Raw genomic sequence first — 18,255 nt, 5'->3', positions numbered from 1 at the left:
AAAAGTACTGAAACATTAATTATTAAACATAGTTTAGGTTTATTATATACTCAGTCATCTTATTTTTATATAGTATGGAAAAGCTAAATATAATTAGATCTATCAATAAACAAAAAAATTGAGGAAATAGCTTTCTAAAAAAATTACGAGATGGTTCTTTTCTATAAATGCTCTTATAAAACAGTTCAAAATTACTCCCTAAATTTTTCACTGGAAATTAGGATTACTAACAGTGAAAATTATACTTAATATATGTAATTACAATTACTAGATATGACAATTCTATAGACAGACTTTATAAAGAAAGTAAGATGTGGTTTTAGTGAAAAAGTTTATTTTAAAAGGCATGAAGATGTGATTTTTGTGTAAGAAAAAGTCCTTTTGTCTGGTTTAGAGATTATTTAAATGTTGTTTCAAAATGAAGGAAAAAATGGTACAGATAAAACAAAATGGATCTAAAAAGTTGAGGAAAACAGAAAAAAAATTATAAGAGCTTAAAAAAGGTTTATGGAAATCTTATCTTGTGTGGTCAAAAACTGACCAGGATTAAATGAATTGGTTTACAGGATTATTAAAATTAGCTTCTGTATTGAAGCTAATTGGTTTATCTTTTGAACAAGAATTTAATGTATCATTAATAAGAGATAGTAAAAGATTTTTGTTCACCTTTTGAGTAAACTCCAAAAAAAAGGAGAGAGAGAAGAGATGGATTGTTTCATGCTATCTCAGCTCTTTTGATAGTTTGATGGTTTGAAAAACTATCTCCATCAAAAAATAAAGGTTTTTACTTTTAAAAAAACCCTTTTATTACCACTTTAGCTAAATGAATGATAATTATTATAATGACCTGTGATTTTTTTTTTTTTTTTGAGACGGAGTTTCACTTTTGTTACTCAGGCTGCAGTGCAGTGGCACAATCTCAGCTCACTGCAACCTCCACCTCCTGAGTTCAGGCGATTCTCCTGCCTCAGCCTCCTGCGTAGCTGGGATTATAGGCACCTGCCACCACACCCAGCTAATTTTTTGCATTTTTAGTAGAGATGAGGTTTCGCCAGGGGGCTTGGCCAGGCTCATCTTAAACTCCTGACCTCAGGTGATCCTCTGGCCTCGGCCTCCCAAAGTGCCGAGATTACAGGCGTAAGGCACTGCCAGGCCAACGTGTGATCTTATTTGATTAAGTGCTTTAAACCTTTAACCTATTTGACAGCCTTCCCCAAATCAAATTTCAAATTCTAAAATTAAGTCTTCTTGACTTCAAACTAACTTTGTTTGGGTTGCCCCAGAGGGCCACTGAAGCATCCAAAATAGAAATAATAACAACTCATATTTGACATATTAAGTTATATGGGGACTATTGTCAAATAATAAATGATGCTTAACCTTTGAGTTATATTTTTATGGATATATTATTAATATGTGTTCCAAAATTTTATAAGATTCCTAAAATTTGAATATGTCATGATATATTTTATCAGTTAAAATTTTGATTATTATGTTAAATTACTTTGGCCACAGAAATAATGAAATTGTCTTGTTAATTGCATTTTTAACAATGACTGTATTTGGTTTTGTTCATATTCTTATGCATTTTCTGTAAGTTACTTACAAGTGAGTAAAATCCTAAAGTTTTGTGTCTTCAAGGAGGTTCATGAAAATGATAAAAAAGGACTCTGATAAGTATTCTTGAATGTAGGTTTCTAAAAGATTTAGGATCATATCACTTGGACTGGGTAAAAATTCTCAGAATTCTAATGAAGAGACTGACTGGTTTATAAAAAATGCTAACCAAAGCAGGACAAGAATTAACTGAATACCAAGAAAATACTTTGCAGATACTTTGCCTAATAACTGAGGTTTTTTTTTGTTTCTGTTTAATTACAAAAAAAGTTGATGATATTTGCAAAGGATAACCTTAATGACACTCTCGTCTTTGCTAAAGATTCCTAGCCAGTGCAGGACAAAGGGGGTTTATTAACTATTCACATGTGGATTATCTTTGAATTATTTTCATGGTTCTCTGATATTTAGTTATAATTATCTCTTAATACATTTAGTTATAATTGTTTTTGTCAATAGGGTTTTATACAAACTGCTGGAGAACACCACAGAGGCCACATCATGGAATCCTCGGCTAACACTCCTGTTGAATCATCCCAGATAGTTTGATTCTTAATTTAGTTACTTAATTTACCATGTTAATTTAGCATGTTGAATCTTCAGTTTTCTATTTTTCTAATTTTTCACATTTCTTTTCTACTAAAATCTTTCTGAATTTAATGATTATTACTTTGGTGTTTATATATACAGGAAGTTTTAAAAGATCAATTTAAACAAATTAATTGTCAGAGTCTGGTTAATAACGAAAAAGTAGTTTCTGCAAATTGCTACTATTGGAGGGCAAAGTTTTTTGTTAATGATGACCATAAAGAATTTAAAGAGAGAATCAATAAAATATTGATCAGAAATTCATTTTAGTCACAAAATCTAATATAAAAATATTTAGAAGTCTTCAAACTCATTCCATTTTATCCCCCAATATTTTGCACTAGTATTATCCCTTTCTGTATCAGGTATGGCTACATAAATTATCAATAAGCACCACAGAGTTATCCAACGTCAACATATGTAGATATTATGGTCTTGGAGTAAGGGTGTGACAAAGACTATTAACTGCCTCATTTGGTAAAAGATGCTTCCTGGGAAGGGTGGGGGTCAACTTACTTATGTGGCTCAGGTTCCTTTTGAAGTGAAGGGATGGAAATCATCCAGATCTGAAGTAAGGGGAATACACTGAGGTAAACTAAATAAATTCCACTAACGGCACAATGGCAAGGAAAAACAGTGAGGCCCCGGGACAAAATACTCCCAGAGAACAAGGTTCACACAGCGAGAATCAAAGAGATTAAGAAATTTTCACAAAATCCCACAGCTAATAAGTGATTAGGCTGAATGCAAACAGTCAGCTTTCAAAACCTATGATTTTTCCACTACCCACATGTTTCATTTTATTTACTATAAATGCAGAGTAATTTCCTCAATTTTATTTAATTTAGCAATTATTGAAATACAATAAAAGTGTAAGCAATGGGCTGTACATCTGACTGAGGCAAGATAATCTTGTTGAATGACTTTTTAATGTTAAATGCATTATGTAATTAACTTTTTTCTGCAGTGCTTTTTTTAAAAAATTACTTTTGAGATGAATTCAAATATAAGAATGTATTAGTTACATTAAAATAATATCTCTACTAATTCAGGTCTATCATATTTGAAATATATAACAAATACAAAGTAGAAGCCTGTATAATGTTACTACATAAGTAATATTTTAATACCATGTGTTTACAAATTGTCTAGTGTTCCTGTGTGTTATTTCACTTTTGAATTGCTATAAAGAAATACCAGAGACTGGGTAATCTATAAAGAAAAGATGTTTAATTGGCTCATGGTTCTGCAGGCTGTACAGGAAGCATGATGCTGGCATCCACAAACCTTTTAGTGAAGCCTCAGGAAGCTCTTGTCACGTGATACACCAGCTTCCTCTTTTCCTTCATCCCAAAGCAGAAGCTGGTGTATCACGTGGCAAGAGTGGGATCAAGAGAGAGAAATGGGAGGTGTCACGCTATTTTAAACAAACAGATCTCTGTGAACTCAAGGAGCTAGAACTCACTCATAACCAAGATGATGGCACTAAGCTCATGAGGGATCCACCCCCATGACCCAATCGCTTCCCACCAGGCCCCACCTCCAACAATAGGAATCACATTTCAACATAAGATTTGGAGGATACAAATATCCAAATCATTTCAGTCTGTAACATCTCATAATAAGGATTCAAGTAAGCAAAGTATTGCAGGGTCATAGATACAGGAAGAAGAAAATCTTACTAAAACAATAGAAAACCTTACAGAAAACTTTCCATTTGAGTTACATCTGAAAGAATAGTGGAATTTCATCAGATGAGCTGAGGTCCAGAGTGTTAAAATTCAGGGAACATTTGGGTAATAGCAAAATACACCAAATGATAAAGGATTTAGAAATGTAACAAAAACAAAACTCAAACAATGGTGTAAGGCCAGCTTTAAAAAAAAGCCATTGTGCAACAACAGAGAGAATGTTAAACATGGGTATGAGCAGGAAGGTGCCTGATGGCATTTGTATTAAGATGATTTTTTTTTTTCTAGTGGCAATATGAAGAATGAATTGGAGTTAGGAGAGTCTGTTAGGTGCTATGGGGAGTGCACAGTGTAAAACACAGGCCCTGTTCTTAAAAAGCTTACAATCCAGTTGGAAAGTAAAATATTAAAATTTGGAAGATATATAATAATAACAATTTTCATATGACACAAACTTTGTGCATTTATTTGCCAAAATTTATTCAGCTTCAAATGTTTGGTAGGTGTTATGATAAGTTCAGATATTTGTATATACAAAAAGGATATGTCCTTGTCCCTTATTAAATTGTAAGCAAATGAGAAAAGAAGTATAGCTGCATTTCATGTATTTTGGACCTTACATTTTTAACATCCCTGAATAACATCAATATGTGATAATATATTTTTGAGAATAATTACTACAACTCTCAGAGAGTTGGTTGTCCTGAAAATTATATTGAGTCTCATTAATTTTATTAATAATCCTAGCATTTCTTAAAGGGTAACTCCTACTGAAGAACATTCAGAATATTAATTTTTGGCTTGGTGCAATGACTCACACCTGTAATCCTAGCATTTTGGGAGGCTGAAGCAGGTGGACTGCTTCAGCCCAGGAGTTCGAGACCATCCTGGGCAACACAGGGACACCCCCATCTCTACTAAAAGCAAAAAAAAAAAAAATTAGCCACAGCTACCTGGGAGGCTGAAGTGGGAAGATCACCTGAGCCTGGGAGGTCAAGGATGCAGTGAACTGTGATTGCACCACTGTACCCCAGCCTGGGTGACAAAGCGAGACTCTTGTCCCAAAAATTTTTTTTCAATTATTTCTATGCCATTATGGAAAATGAACATGGAATGTCAAGATGCTAATATTGGTATAACAGAATCCTGTGTATGTCAACAGAACACTGCTATAATGCAGTAGAGAATAATCTTCAAGTAGGACAATTGCCTAGACATTAACATTACACCTACTGAATGTTTAATGTTTTTGCCAATGATTGAATAGAATAACTTAAACTCAATTTCTGTTGTGGAAAAAATTAACAAATATTCTCATTTGATTTATCTGTCATATTCAAAAATAAAATCTAGATCTGGCCCTACTAATACTGTCTTTATGATTTGACTCCCATCTGTATTATTTTATAGCAGTGATTCCATTTACACTTTGTCATCTTCATTCATTCATTTAAACAGAACAGTTCTGTTTTTGTTTGTAACAGCATCATCACTTGTCTCCTCACATATTCCCTACAATGATCCTAAAGGCTGGAGCCAGGTTACACGAATGAAAGTTCAGTTCTAATGATGTCATCCTCTTTTGAAAATTCCTGACTCGATTCCTGAGTCTCACATAAAATCTTTACTTCAATTGGTTATCAAAGCCTCTATGTCCTAGTACTAAACATATTTCTTTCAGCCTTTTTATTTTAACAGCTATGAAGGTTTGGGCTCACTGAGCAGAAGAGTCCCTGAGATTTATTAGAGTAAACACTCCTGAAAGACAGAAAGGAAGAGAGCAGGAGAAAGTGGGGAGAAACTTTAGAACTAACTCCTATGAAGTCAAAATGGGAGGAAGGAGGATTGGGCAGGAAGAATCTCAGACTGCAACACACTTCCAAGAAAAGTTCAGCCAGGCATCCTAGAGGCAAAGTCTCCAGTTCAGGAAGACCCATGTCTTAAAAGAATGGGCCTGCATTAGTAATTCCACCATGCATGGTCACTCTCCAGGAATGGTTAGTAAGAAATGTGGCTTTGGTGCAAAGGCAGCAGTGGATGTGGAGAGGCTGTATTCAGTTCTGAGTGAGCACATTTAAATGGTTGCTACAACAGCCAGTTATAAATTACCTATTCGCTTATGGCCATATATAGCCTGAGTTTTTTCTATGTTCCGCTCAAGTGATTCCTTTCACTTACTTAAAATGGCTTGCATCTCTGGTTGTCAAAATTCTCCCCAAACTTTAAACCCCCAGGCCAGTGACCTCATCTTCTGAGATATCTCCCATTGGAGCTTGTAAGCCCTACAGCACTTACCAGTGTCACCTCAACTGTGATTTTTGTTTTAAAAGAAAACAACACTTAGCTACATGGAAAGCTGACATTTAGAGCTAGAATCCCAAGGTTGCAAACAACTCTTATTTGTTTTATTTTCATGTTATAACATTCCACTTTAAAACAATGTCTATGTACCACATGAAATCATCCTTGAGATTTTCATGATACATATTAATATAATTAACAAAATATATTTTGCTAATTCACTTTTTAAAATATTTTTGACAGGACAATATTTGTGGAAGATTCTGGTACAATATTTTTAATTGCTTAGATAAATCAAATATAGATAGAGTCGAGTCCTCAGAAATAGAGGCAACGTGGTGCATTAGCAATAGTTAAATCTTTAACTGATTCCTTCAGTAGTCTCTTCTCATATCTCTACAGTGATACTATAGACTGAAGTTTGATTAGAAGATGTAGGTTCTTGATACATTGCTATGATAATCTTCAACACATTGATTACTGATATAATGTTAAAGATGTGCCAAGCACTTTTCTAAGTGCTTTGTATATATCGCTTCATTAAATCCTTGTAACAACCCTATGGGTTAGATACCATAACTACTCCATTGTGCAGATAAGAAACCGAGGCACAAGAAACTAAATAATGATTCCAAGGTCACATTGCCAGGTTGTAATTTTGAATAACAGGCTGTGTTGATGGATAGATGAGGGAGGAGTGTAAGCAAAGAAATTCATAAATACATCCTCTTAATTTGCAAATATTTCCTGAGTCCTTCATTTTTCCTTATATCAACTTGCATCACATCAGGACAAGCAAGACACTGTCACCTCTCACATACGTTATTTGGCATGGCCACATCTATTCTTATTTTTCCACACCATAGCCAGTGTGACATTTTTTGAAAAATACAGGCAGATACATCATGTCTCTGTTTAAAACATATTAGTAATTTCACATTACTCTTAGAATAAAAAATAAATCATATTGGCATACAAGGCCCCACACTGTATGATCTTTTAACCATTTAGCCTTATTGTACATCATTCTGCCTGTTCCTGGACTCTCCAGTTTTCTTGCCACATCGGCCTCTTTCAGTTCCTCAGAAATACTCTAATTCTTCTTATCACAACACGAGTGTTTCTTCTGCCAAGAATTCCTCATCCCCACACAAATCTTAATCTTCCCTCAGATATTAGCTCAGTCATCACTTTTCACCTTGGACAAGAACCATTCCTTTTATCACATGGACAGGTAGTAAGGTAGCACTACTTGTGTCCTTCAGCAAGTCCTGTCTTTCCCCTTCATATCCACCTGTACATTCTGTGAGGGTATGAACTTATAGAAGGTATATCATAAGTATTGGAAATATGGATTGATGAAGAATGAATCCATGAAATGCAAGTTGCATAACAATAAAAATGAAAGTTAGCAAACTGCTAAACTTACCTGACAGCCTTGATTTCATACACCTACACATAACACATGCCCACATGCTCCCGACACAGATACACACGTACACACACACACACACACACACACACACGACATGAATGAAAGATATTAGAGGCTTGTAGAGTAGGCACGTTATTGGTTGGGGACATTCTGCAATGATACTAGTACTATCATCATGTTTCACTGTGGTAGTTATTGTCAATTGTGAATGTACATAAAAATCATCTCAGGGAACTTTTAAACATCTCTGTGTCTGGACCTCATCCCAGTTCAATTAAATTAGAATCACCATATTCCAGATGTATTTTTTCAAAGGTTCCCAGGTGATTTCAATGTGCAACCACGATGGATAGTCACTATTGTCAGCCAAAGAAAGAATGAAATAAATTATATATAAATGCTATAAATTATAGTTTTTTCTATGGCTCAAGCAAAAAAATCTTAATGCTACATAATTTAGTAGAATTATGTGAAAACTGTCTATACAAAACACTACATTGTGTTAGGCCCATGATCAGCATTTTAAAATAGTATATGAGTCAATCTGTTAATATTTACATAGTACTTACACAGATATAGAAATTTATATAGAGTACTTGTATATATTGTATATTATATGCTTATATATTTTGGAGGTAATTTTTGTGAAAACTATGCATATATATACACACATGCATATATATACACACATACATGTATATTTAATATCTCACTGGAAAAATTGTATAGAGTAATTTATATAAAATGTGTATAATTTTACTTATCCATTTCTTCTTTCCTTAATATGCAAGTTATTTTGTTTAATTCATTGCACAGAAAAACACTGAAGTGTTCAATTCTATGAACTATTACTTAATTATTTCTTGTTTCTGAAGTAAAACTATTTGAGAGCATTGGAATTCAGTCACCCTAATCACTGATTATACATATTTACTGGGTGATACTTTATACATGATGAGGATTTTTACAAATAATTTTGAAAAGAAGATTTTAAATAAGTTATATCTGGAAGGTCATACATATATTATGAAGCCACTGGTGACTTAGATATATTTTGTGACTAATATGATGAATAATAATTTAGTAATTTAACACAATTATTAAATCAAAATAAATTTAAATACATTATTATTAATTTAAAATTAATATATTCTACCTAGACAAAAGGAAATACAGTTTACAGGCTATTGCTTTTCAAATTAAGATGCAATTAATGGCTAACAGGCAAACAGTAAAGCAATACTAAAAATTAGCTTTTCATTGTTATTATTTTGCATAATTAAAACCCTTTTTTATTGAAACAGTTTAGAGCTTAGAATATGTTTAGCAATATTCTGAATGGATAATATTAACAAGTGTAAAGAAAAATAATAATTTCTTTTTCAGAACAAATTAATTTGGTTGCATTGATACAGAAATAACAATTAGTTTCAGAGAAATTATGGAGGCTCTACCTTTTCCTAAAATGACAGCATTATGGGGAATGATCTGTATAGACAGATTATCTTCCTCAATTCCTTCTCCATATTCAAAGGCCAACATCTTCATTGGATGTAGTTATGTGTTCTATAACCTATATGGGAAGTGTTTGATTTTAACGTGTGCCATGTTACATGAAAATTAACGATAGTTTGTTTCTTTCAATAAACTATCTTAAAAACTTATATAGAAAAATTCTGGTAAATATTTTGCTGCAGAATTCTCAAGGGGAATATATGCAAACAGCTACAGTCCAAAAATTATAAATAATTATATGTACTGGAAAAAGAACATTTTGGCAACATAAAACATCTAAAAGACATTTTAAAAATTATCAGAAGTCATCATGTAATTATTAAGCTTGAGTTGTATGAAAAATGACTTTAGATGTTTCTCTTCTATAATTATTTTTAGAATGCAGTTTTAATATTGATACTGAACATAACACAGAAAAATATTTTTAAACTCATAACCTTGCTGCATCTATAAAGATATTTTTAGTAACCATTAGGAAGTAGTTGAATGTATCATTTTGATTTTGAAATTATTCTAGTCCAATTATTCACCCTACTTAATGAGCCCATTCTGCAAGGAAATCATCACAGCTGCAAGAAATATGAGAATCACATAATAAGGCAGCTAGAGTTTGAAAATATTGTGGCAATCTACAAAAATATATTCCTTTATAATGTGGAAGCATAAAGTATGAATATTTTCCAGGAAAACATTGATACTTTCCAAACATAGACATTTAAAATAAACAACAATCCTGGGAACATGTTACTTGCTAAACAATTTAATTTAATTATAGTTAGGGATGTTTGAGAGGAATTTAAGTTTTGAGAGTAACAACATATTTTATACTTGCTCTATCATTCTACTTGCAATTCTTAATTTCTTAGATTTAGTGACCACCCCAAGACAGACCATCCTGACCATTTGATTTATGTAACAACTAAAATTTATTAAAAGTTTATCATTTGCCAAGCACTGTTATATGCATTTTCTATTCAATCTTCACACAAATGCTATGAGTTATATACTCTTTAAGGATGAGGATACTAGGACACAAAACATTTAAATATCATTCTCTGATGTCATACTGGTGGTGATATGGTTCGGCTCTGTGTCCCCACCCAAATCTCATCTTGAATTGTACTCCCATAATTCTCACATGTTGTGGGAGGGACCCAGGAGGAGATAATTTGAATCATGGGGGCGGTTTCCCCCATGTTGTTCTCATGGTAGTGAATAAGTCTCACGACATCTGATGGTTTTATCAGGGGTTTCCGCTTTTGCATTTTCCTAATTTTCTCTTGCTGCCACCATGTAAGAAGTGCCTTTCACCTCCCGCCATGACTCTGAGGCCTCCTCAGCCATGTGCAACTGTAAGTCAAATTAAACCTCTTTTCCTTCCCAGTCTCAGGTATGTCTTTATCAGCAGCGTGAAAACGGACTAATACAAGCGTTAACAGTGGATTGGGATTTGGGCCCAAGAAGACTCCTAAACCAGAACTCATTTGCATTTTGCTCTGTCGCCACCTCTGATAGTCTCATTGGCAATACCTTGGTTAATTAAAAGATAGTAATATATAAATCCTTCAATATTTGTACATTTATTGTCTGTATTCTCCTCTAGAATATAGGCTCTATTGTATCTCCAGTAGAGAGATGGTAGACTTTCTAGTATTTAGAGCAAAGGATAGATAACTGTGTTGAAAGATCAATGGATAATGTAAATGTTTCTTGGCTTATTATATTAAATATTTGCTGGTCCATGTATTTAATTAGTATATTTTGCTGTGTATAGTAATATATTTTTAATTATAAAATATTTAATATTTCTATGAAAGCTAGATTACAATATTTTCACTAAGAATAGTTAAATTTATCTTCATAATTGTGTTCCTAAGTTTCAATTCATCAGCAATATATAAGACTTCTCAATTCCTAATGTTCTTAGCAACATTTGATATTGTCATGCTTTAAAGTTTTTTGATGGCTAAAACTTTCTCCTAAAGATGTTTTATTTTAATATCCTGGTTGTTCTACTTACTAATTCTATTGAACATTTTTATATGCTTATAGGACCTTTATATATATTCTCTTTCATGAATTTCCTCTTTATATTGTCCCTGAGGCTTGAGTATGAAGACAACAATATCAATTACAATGGTTTGCAAAAACTGAGTGACTGCAATGAATCCGATTCTGTTCTAAGTGTTTTACATATTAATTCTTATCATCTTCATCATAACACCATGAGATAATTATTCTAGTTGTCCCCAGTTTAAAGTAAATAAATTGCAATATAGAGAGAAATAGAAACTTGCCTATATAAATGGTAGGACTGGAGGAAACTCTTACTGACGTATAAACAAAAACCAAAACATTAATGACAATCAATACAGTTGATTATATTACATTATCTAATGTTTACATTAAAAATAAAGTTAAAAGCTAACTCACAAATTTAACTTCTGGCCCTGATGGAGTATCTGCTATCTGAGTAAGCTTCCTAATGTGTATAACTGTAAAAGCTAAATAAAACAAATCAAATTCTTAAAGTCATCAGAGAGAAACTAAGGAAGCCTGGACTTGAGAACAAGATGTGAAAGAGATGGGAAGAATACAAAGATTAACTCAACATTTGTTTCGACTTTCTCCATGCATTTCTGGAGAAATTTATTTATTTCTTCTCTCTTCAGTCAAAAAATCAAAGTGAAATCTGGCAGCTAGGGCTGGCTACAGTCTCTGAATGACAGAGGCAGTAATTAGAGTTCAACCTTTTTATGGAGGCTCACACAAATCCATCAAGACCCTGGAAAGAAAGGAAGGAATTCCCTAGACAGAAAAGTTCTAGATGTCTATCAGTGTTTCATATGCTTCAGAATACCTTTTTTCCTTGATATTATTAGTAAATCTTGATTATGACTGTGGTCTCTCATTTGTGTGAGCCTTATGTGATAATCTTACTACCTGTTTGACAAACTCAATCATTTGCATTCTCTCAACAATAAGGTGACACATGGGGAAAAGGAAAAAAAATGAAATATTTTACCCATAGAACAATAACAACAACAAAAATATTGGAGAAAGAAAATGAGAAAAAAAGTGGATGAAACAAGTAAAATATTAAAATTGTATCAAATAAAATCAGTTATTACATTGAGTATAAATAGATTAAATAACCAAAGTCAAAGATTAGCACATTGGAACAGAAAGAACCTTAGTGTATCTGATTAATTAGATAAATTGGAGTTCATACAATTCTTAGTGTAGCTAATTAGATTAATTAGACTTCAGAGCAATAAGCATTACTGAATAAAAGGAAATATTTAACAATCAATTCAGCAAGAAGAATTTTAAATGCCAAATATGTATCCATATAATGTCATTGAAGTAAGCCAAAATAGAGAACTAAACTTTATAGTAATTATATTGAAAGAAATACAACTGGTATTATTTTGGGCTGACATAATTGTATACATAGAAAATACAAAAAAATGTGGATTATTATGACAATTATTTATAAATATTTCACAAGGCTACTGGATATAGTCAATACATAAGAACTATTTTCTTTTTATTGATGAAACAAATAGAAAATTTAAAAATGCCAATTGCAATAGCATAGGGAAATCAAATGCGAAGTGATCATTTCAGTAATAGATATAAAAAAGTTCTAATAAAAATTTCAAACAAACATTACTCTGGAAGTTAAAATCTTAATAAAATGAAGCTATATACCGTGTTCTGGATTAGAAGAGATAATGTTGTAAAGATATTAATTATCTAAAAAATTTTGTGTATTCAATACCATCTCAATCAATATTTCATTAGGATATTGGGGGAAAATTCAGAAAACTGCAAAAAAATTAAAAATTCATATGAAATACCAAAAGGATATTAATTTTTATGTTTACAATTTTTTAAAATTTAGAACAAGTATTTTTCATGTTCTGTTCGAGAAATATTTGTCTTCCTCAATAGTCATTGTTATGCTTATCTATTTTAGTTATGCTTGTCCATTATATTCTGAAAAGTTTATTTTAATTTTTATATTTAATCCTATGATCCATCTAGATTGACTTTTGTGTGTTGGTCATGGTCCATTTTTATATTTGTGAATATCAATTCCACCAACATTATTTCTTTAAAAAAAATTTTTTCCTGCTACTGAAGTAACATCTTTTTCCTAAATCAAGTAAACTTAACTCCTTTTCATCAAAAGACAAGTTTAAGAAAGTGAAAATGCAAGCCTCACAGTGGAAAAAGATCTGTAATGCAAATATTAACAAAGAATTAATAAGTATAATTTTTAAAATTAACAATTTACATCCATAATATTTAAAATTGATTACAAGAACTACTACAAATTGATAAAATGATATAATTAATAAGAGACATCCAATTAAAAATGAAGAGGTTTTTAACAGGCCTTCACAAAAAGGGAAATTCAAGTGGCCAAAAAACACATGAAAAAATGCTTAGTTTGACCAGTCATCAACTTGAAAACTAACAGAATGATGAGATACCATTACTCACTCATCAGAATGACTAAAATTAAAATGTTTCACAGTGACAAGTTGTGGAGAGATTATCAGAGGACGGGGTTCCTCTCCTTTACTGGGGAAAATAAAAATTGGTTAAAAAAAAAAACCTGGAAAACTTTTTTGATGCATTTACTCAATTTCAATGTAAGTATATTCTATGACCCAGAAATTTTACATCTGGGTAAAATGAATTCATATGTACATCAAGAAAGTGTACATTTCAGCTTTATTTTTAAAATATTGGAACTGGAAACCATGCAAATTTTCATCAACAATAGAATGGAGCTATAAAAGTGGCATAATCATACACTGTAATAATATTTGTAATTTAAAAATGTTACTATCTCACCTAATTTCTGACTAAAAATGTCACAGATAACAACTTTAAATAATTTTTTAAATTATATTACTTAATTTGTAAGTTCAAATCAGGAAAAACTTATTATTTGAGGAATTAACTGAAAAAAACATTGTTACCTTTTGGGGGTGTATTGACTGGGAAGTTGCATGAGAGGTTTTGGAGTGGAAGTGATAGTAGGTATACAGGGATATTCTTGTGATAAAATACCATCAAACTGAACACGTACATGTTGTACATTACATATACAATGTAATTTAATATATATTTATATATTGTATATTAATGTAATATGTTATATATATATTATACTTTGAGTGAAACATTTTTATAAAGTCATGTAACCTCTCAGCAATTAAGAAAAACAAGGCATATATGTATGATGTTTACAGGATATATCACTAAGTAGTAACCAGAATGGATTAAACCATGTGCAGAACCTACTTTCAAATCCTACAGAAATATGCACTTGGTCAGAAATATGAAAGCCAATGATCACCCCATCCTCCTAGAAACTTTCTCCACTCTTACTTTACAAATACCAAAAGCTTCTGGTTGTCCTCTCACCTATCTGGCTATTTCTTCTCTATTTTCTTTGTTTCCTCTTCATGTAACCAATACTAGAGCTACTTAAAGCTAGATTATGGTCTCTGTTACATTCTCTCTTCATAGTATCCGCTTAACTGATTATATCTAGGACTATGACTTTAAAAGCCATATAATTGCTGATAACTCCAACAATTTTACATATAACTCTAACATTGTCTTGAACTGTAGGCATGTATATTTAACTGCCTATTTATTTGCCCCACTTAAATGTGTAATAGTCCCTTTAAACATGATATATCCAAAATAGAGTTCTCAAGCTTTCCCCAAAAATAATTTGCAAACTTTTCTACCCTTAAAATTTACCCAATTATTTAACCAATTTATTTATCCCTAATTTATTCTTTCTTCTGTTTTTTTTTTTTGTTTTTTTTTTTCTGTTTTGTTTTGTTTTGGTTTGGTTTGGTTTTTTGGTTTCTTTTGAGACAAAGTCTCACTCTGTTGCCCAGGCTGGAGTGTAGTGGCACAATCTTGGCCCACTGCAACCTCTGCCTCCCAGGTTCAAGTGATTCTCCTGCCTCAGCCTCCTGAGTAGATGGGATTACAGGCACGCATCACCATGCCCAGCTAATTTTTGTATTTTTAGTAGAGACGAGATTTCGCCTTGTTGGCCAGGCTGGTCTCGAACTCCTGGCCTCAAGTGATTTGCCCACCTCAGCCTCTCAAACTGTCAGGATTACTGGTGTGAGCCACCACATCCAGCCCTGATTTGTTCTTTCTATTCATATACCCCTATACATTCTGTTAGTAAATTACAACAGCAGGACTCACAGAATATATGCGAGTATATTTCAAATATTTTCACTTTTATCTGCTTGAACTGAAACCTGTTAATTCAATCTACTACCTTGTAGTTTTTGAATTTCTGAAATTTTCTTCTAATCATCTCCCTACTGCCACCTAACCTGATTCCAATCAATTTGCTACAAAACCTCCAGAATTAATTTGTCATAGCAATCACATCCCTATTATGAAATATCTCAGTGATTTTCCATTTCTGTTATAACAAACTTCAAATTTATTAAGTTATTAAATTATCCTAGTGATCTGGTCTTTTCAGATAGATATATTCTCCAGAAGAGCATAAATCAATCAAAATATTTTCTACCCAACCCAAGGCACACAACGTATTCTAAAGTCTACTCTGTATCTAATAGGTGCTCAGTAAAAAGTTGATTTCAGGATCTCTTTGAAAACTTCACTGATGTTTTCACTTTAATCTCCATGTAGTTAATTATTGTTGATACATGTGAATATCTACCTATACTTCTCTAAAAAGCCTATGAGATATATCATATCCTTTTGAAATAACCTCAACCGTCACATTTACTCATCCTTTCTAATACCCATTTCCTATGTCAAGCTACCTAATGAAAGAACAAGATTTGAAGTTTATGCTTTTTAACTATGCCTGCACTCAAAACACGATCCCTCTATATGAATAGAGTTGTGTAAAATAACATCCCTAAGTTGAATGTGTGTTGTAGAACATTTTTAATGCTATTTGGCTACATTTATTTTTTATTAAATTATAATTGTATAATTGTGTAATATGTGTGAAGCATGCTTACTTACTGGGAACAATGCACTTATTCTATTTTAGTTGATTCATTGACTGATATAGGAGCTCACTGTGGGCAGAGACTTTGCCTAATTCATCACTGTGTCCTCGGTGCCAATAATAATTCCTGACACATAAAGGTCATTCAATGAATAATAGTTAAATGAATGAATGAATAAATGAGTTGTCATTTTATTTTCACATCAGTTTTGGGAGACAATTCTTCATGGGTCTCTCATATTTCTGCACATCTTTAAAGTCAAGTTACTGAGTGTCCTTTGTTCTGGAATATATTTAAAAGGAGGTTATTTTAACAGAAAGACTAAAAACAGAGAGATAGTTCTTTTCTCCAAAATAAAATGCAGTCATGCTTAAAAGCATAAAGATAATATCTCCTTCCTCAGCAATGGGTATGCATGTTTATTGTCCATTATAAATTATAGTTCTTTTCTATAATACAATCGATTGCATGTACAGGTTTCAATTAACCCTTCTCAAAGCAAAAATTGTATGAGGCAATTGTAAACAGGCAAGAAATACTTTATTGAAAGCTTGCAATAAGGAAGAGAAGATAAAACTGTGACTGAACTCAACTCTTCTAAAACAAAGGTGGTAGAGTTTTTGGGAACTAGATTGGATAGGTGGATCATAGGCAATCTGTGTTTGCTAATTGGCCTTACTCAAAAGAATGGTTAACTTTCTTCTATCTTTATTTCAAAAAGTAGTTTTATAGCTTGCGGCAAGGTACCAACTGAAATTAGGCTCCTATACTTTCAGGAGTCTGGGAGATAGAATACCTTAATGACTAAATTTCAAAGGAACTGCAGCTCCCAAGTCCTTGAGAAAGACAGTCCTGGGTTGTGAAACTGGCAAGAGGTTTTATCAAAGATTTACATCTCAAAGAAGCACAGAAATAATTTACAGTTATAAGTTTTCTAAAGTAAATGCTCTAAGGAAAATGAAGTCAGGGCTCTAGACACAGGACGAGACTGTCTAAAGTTTGATCAAGAGAAGGGAAACATTAAGGTCACGTTGATTATCTTCTTTGGATCACCCTATGGGAATTGGGGTGTGGGGAACCAGCAACAGAAACAAAAATTGTTGATACTCTGACTATTGCTGTTGCTATGAGTAATAAACTGTATTTCTTCTTTGATCTAGGAGTCATGTCTTAATCAATATGCATAAATTTGTGGCAGTCTAATTTGTCAGCTTGGTAATAGGGTAAAACTCACAGATGCTTCAGACTTCTTTATAATCAGGCTTCAAATTGTACCCTTTTAGGAAATAGTCATCAGAATTTCTGTACAGCTAAAGAGCACATCAATCAATATTTACATTATATTTAAATATTTAGCAACTGTTGAGCATTTAAGAAAATTTATTTACGAATATGTGAGTTTACTAGAAAAGCAATGAGTACTAGTTACATATATCTTCCCATGGATGGCTCTCTATTAATTGTATTTAATTGCTTGTGTTTAGTAATTTTAGCTAATGATATGAAAGATGTCATATTTTCTAAGCTTTACATAATTTTATTTTAAGCTTTTTGGGAAGCCAAAGCACAGAGAATACTATTCTGAAATTCAAATTGGTAATATTACATTGCTTTAAGGTAACATTGTTGTAAGTAACAAAGTATTTTAAATAGCAGTGTAGAAATGCTCTTTAAAAGTAGAGGCCCAAGACATCTTACCTTTGATTTTTAGTAATCTGTTTCTTAATATAGTCATAAATATGGGAATTAGTATTATTTTATAAAGCATCTAGGTCATAATACTATTTTTGGCTCCCAATTTTGTTTTCACTTTAATGGAATGATTCAATTAATGGTAGGTAGTTTCTACGAGATTGTAATAGTTTCTTAACAACTGAAGTCTATGCTGAATGAATTCATAGTTTTGTACTGTTGCTTTGATTTTTAAAATCTCACTGTGAAATAAATCTATTCAATTTTTTAAGTTTTTTCATTTTATTGTGTTAGGGACGCTTAACATGAGATCTACCCACTTAACAGATTTTTAAATGTACAATATGATATTAACTATAGGCACAACATT

At 32.2% G+C, this 18,255-nt stretch overlaps 1 protein-coding gene across 1 annotated transcript in view; it reads left to right on the top strand.

Annotated features, from left to right (window-relative positions):
- The window catches only part of KLHL1 (kelch like family member 1), a 423,432-nt gene that overhangs the window by 361,825 nt on the left and 43,352 nt on the right, over positions 1-18,255 (top strand). The window lies entirely within an intron of this gene.

This window comes from Pongo abelii, chromosome 14, assembly GCF_028885655.2.
Source record: "Pongo abelii isolate AG06213 chromosome 14, NHGRI_mPonAbe1-v2.0_pri, whole genome shotgun sequence".
NCBI lineage: Eukaryota > Metazoa > Chordata > Mammalia > Primates > Hominidae > Pongo > Pongo abelii.
The sequence above is the reverse complement of the archived record's forward strand: the minus strand, read 5'-3'. Positions and strand labels throughout refer to the sequence as shown.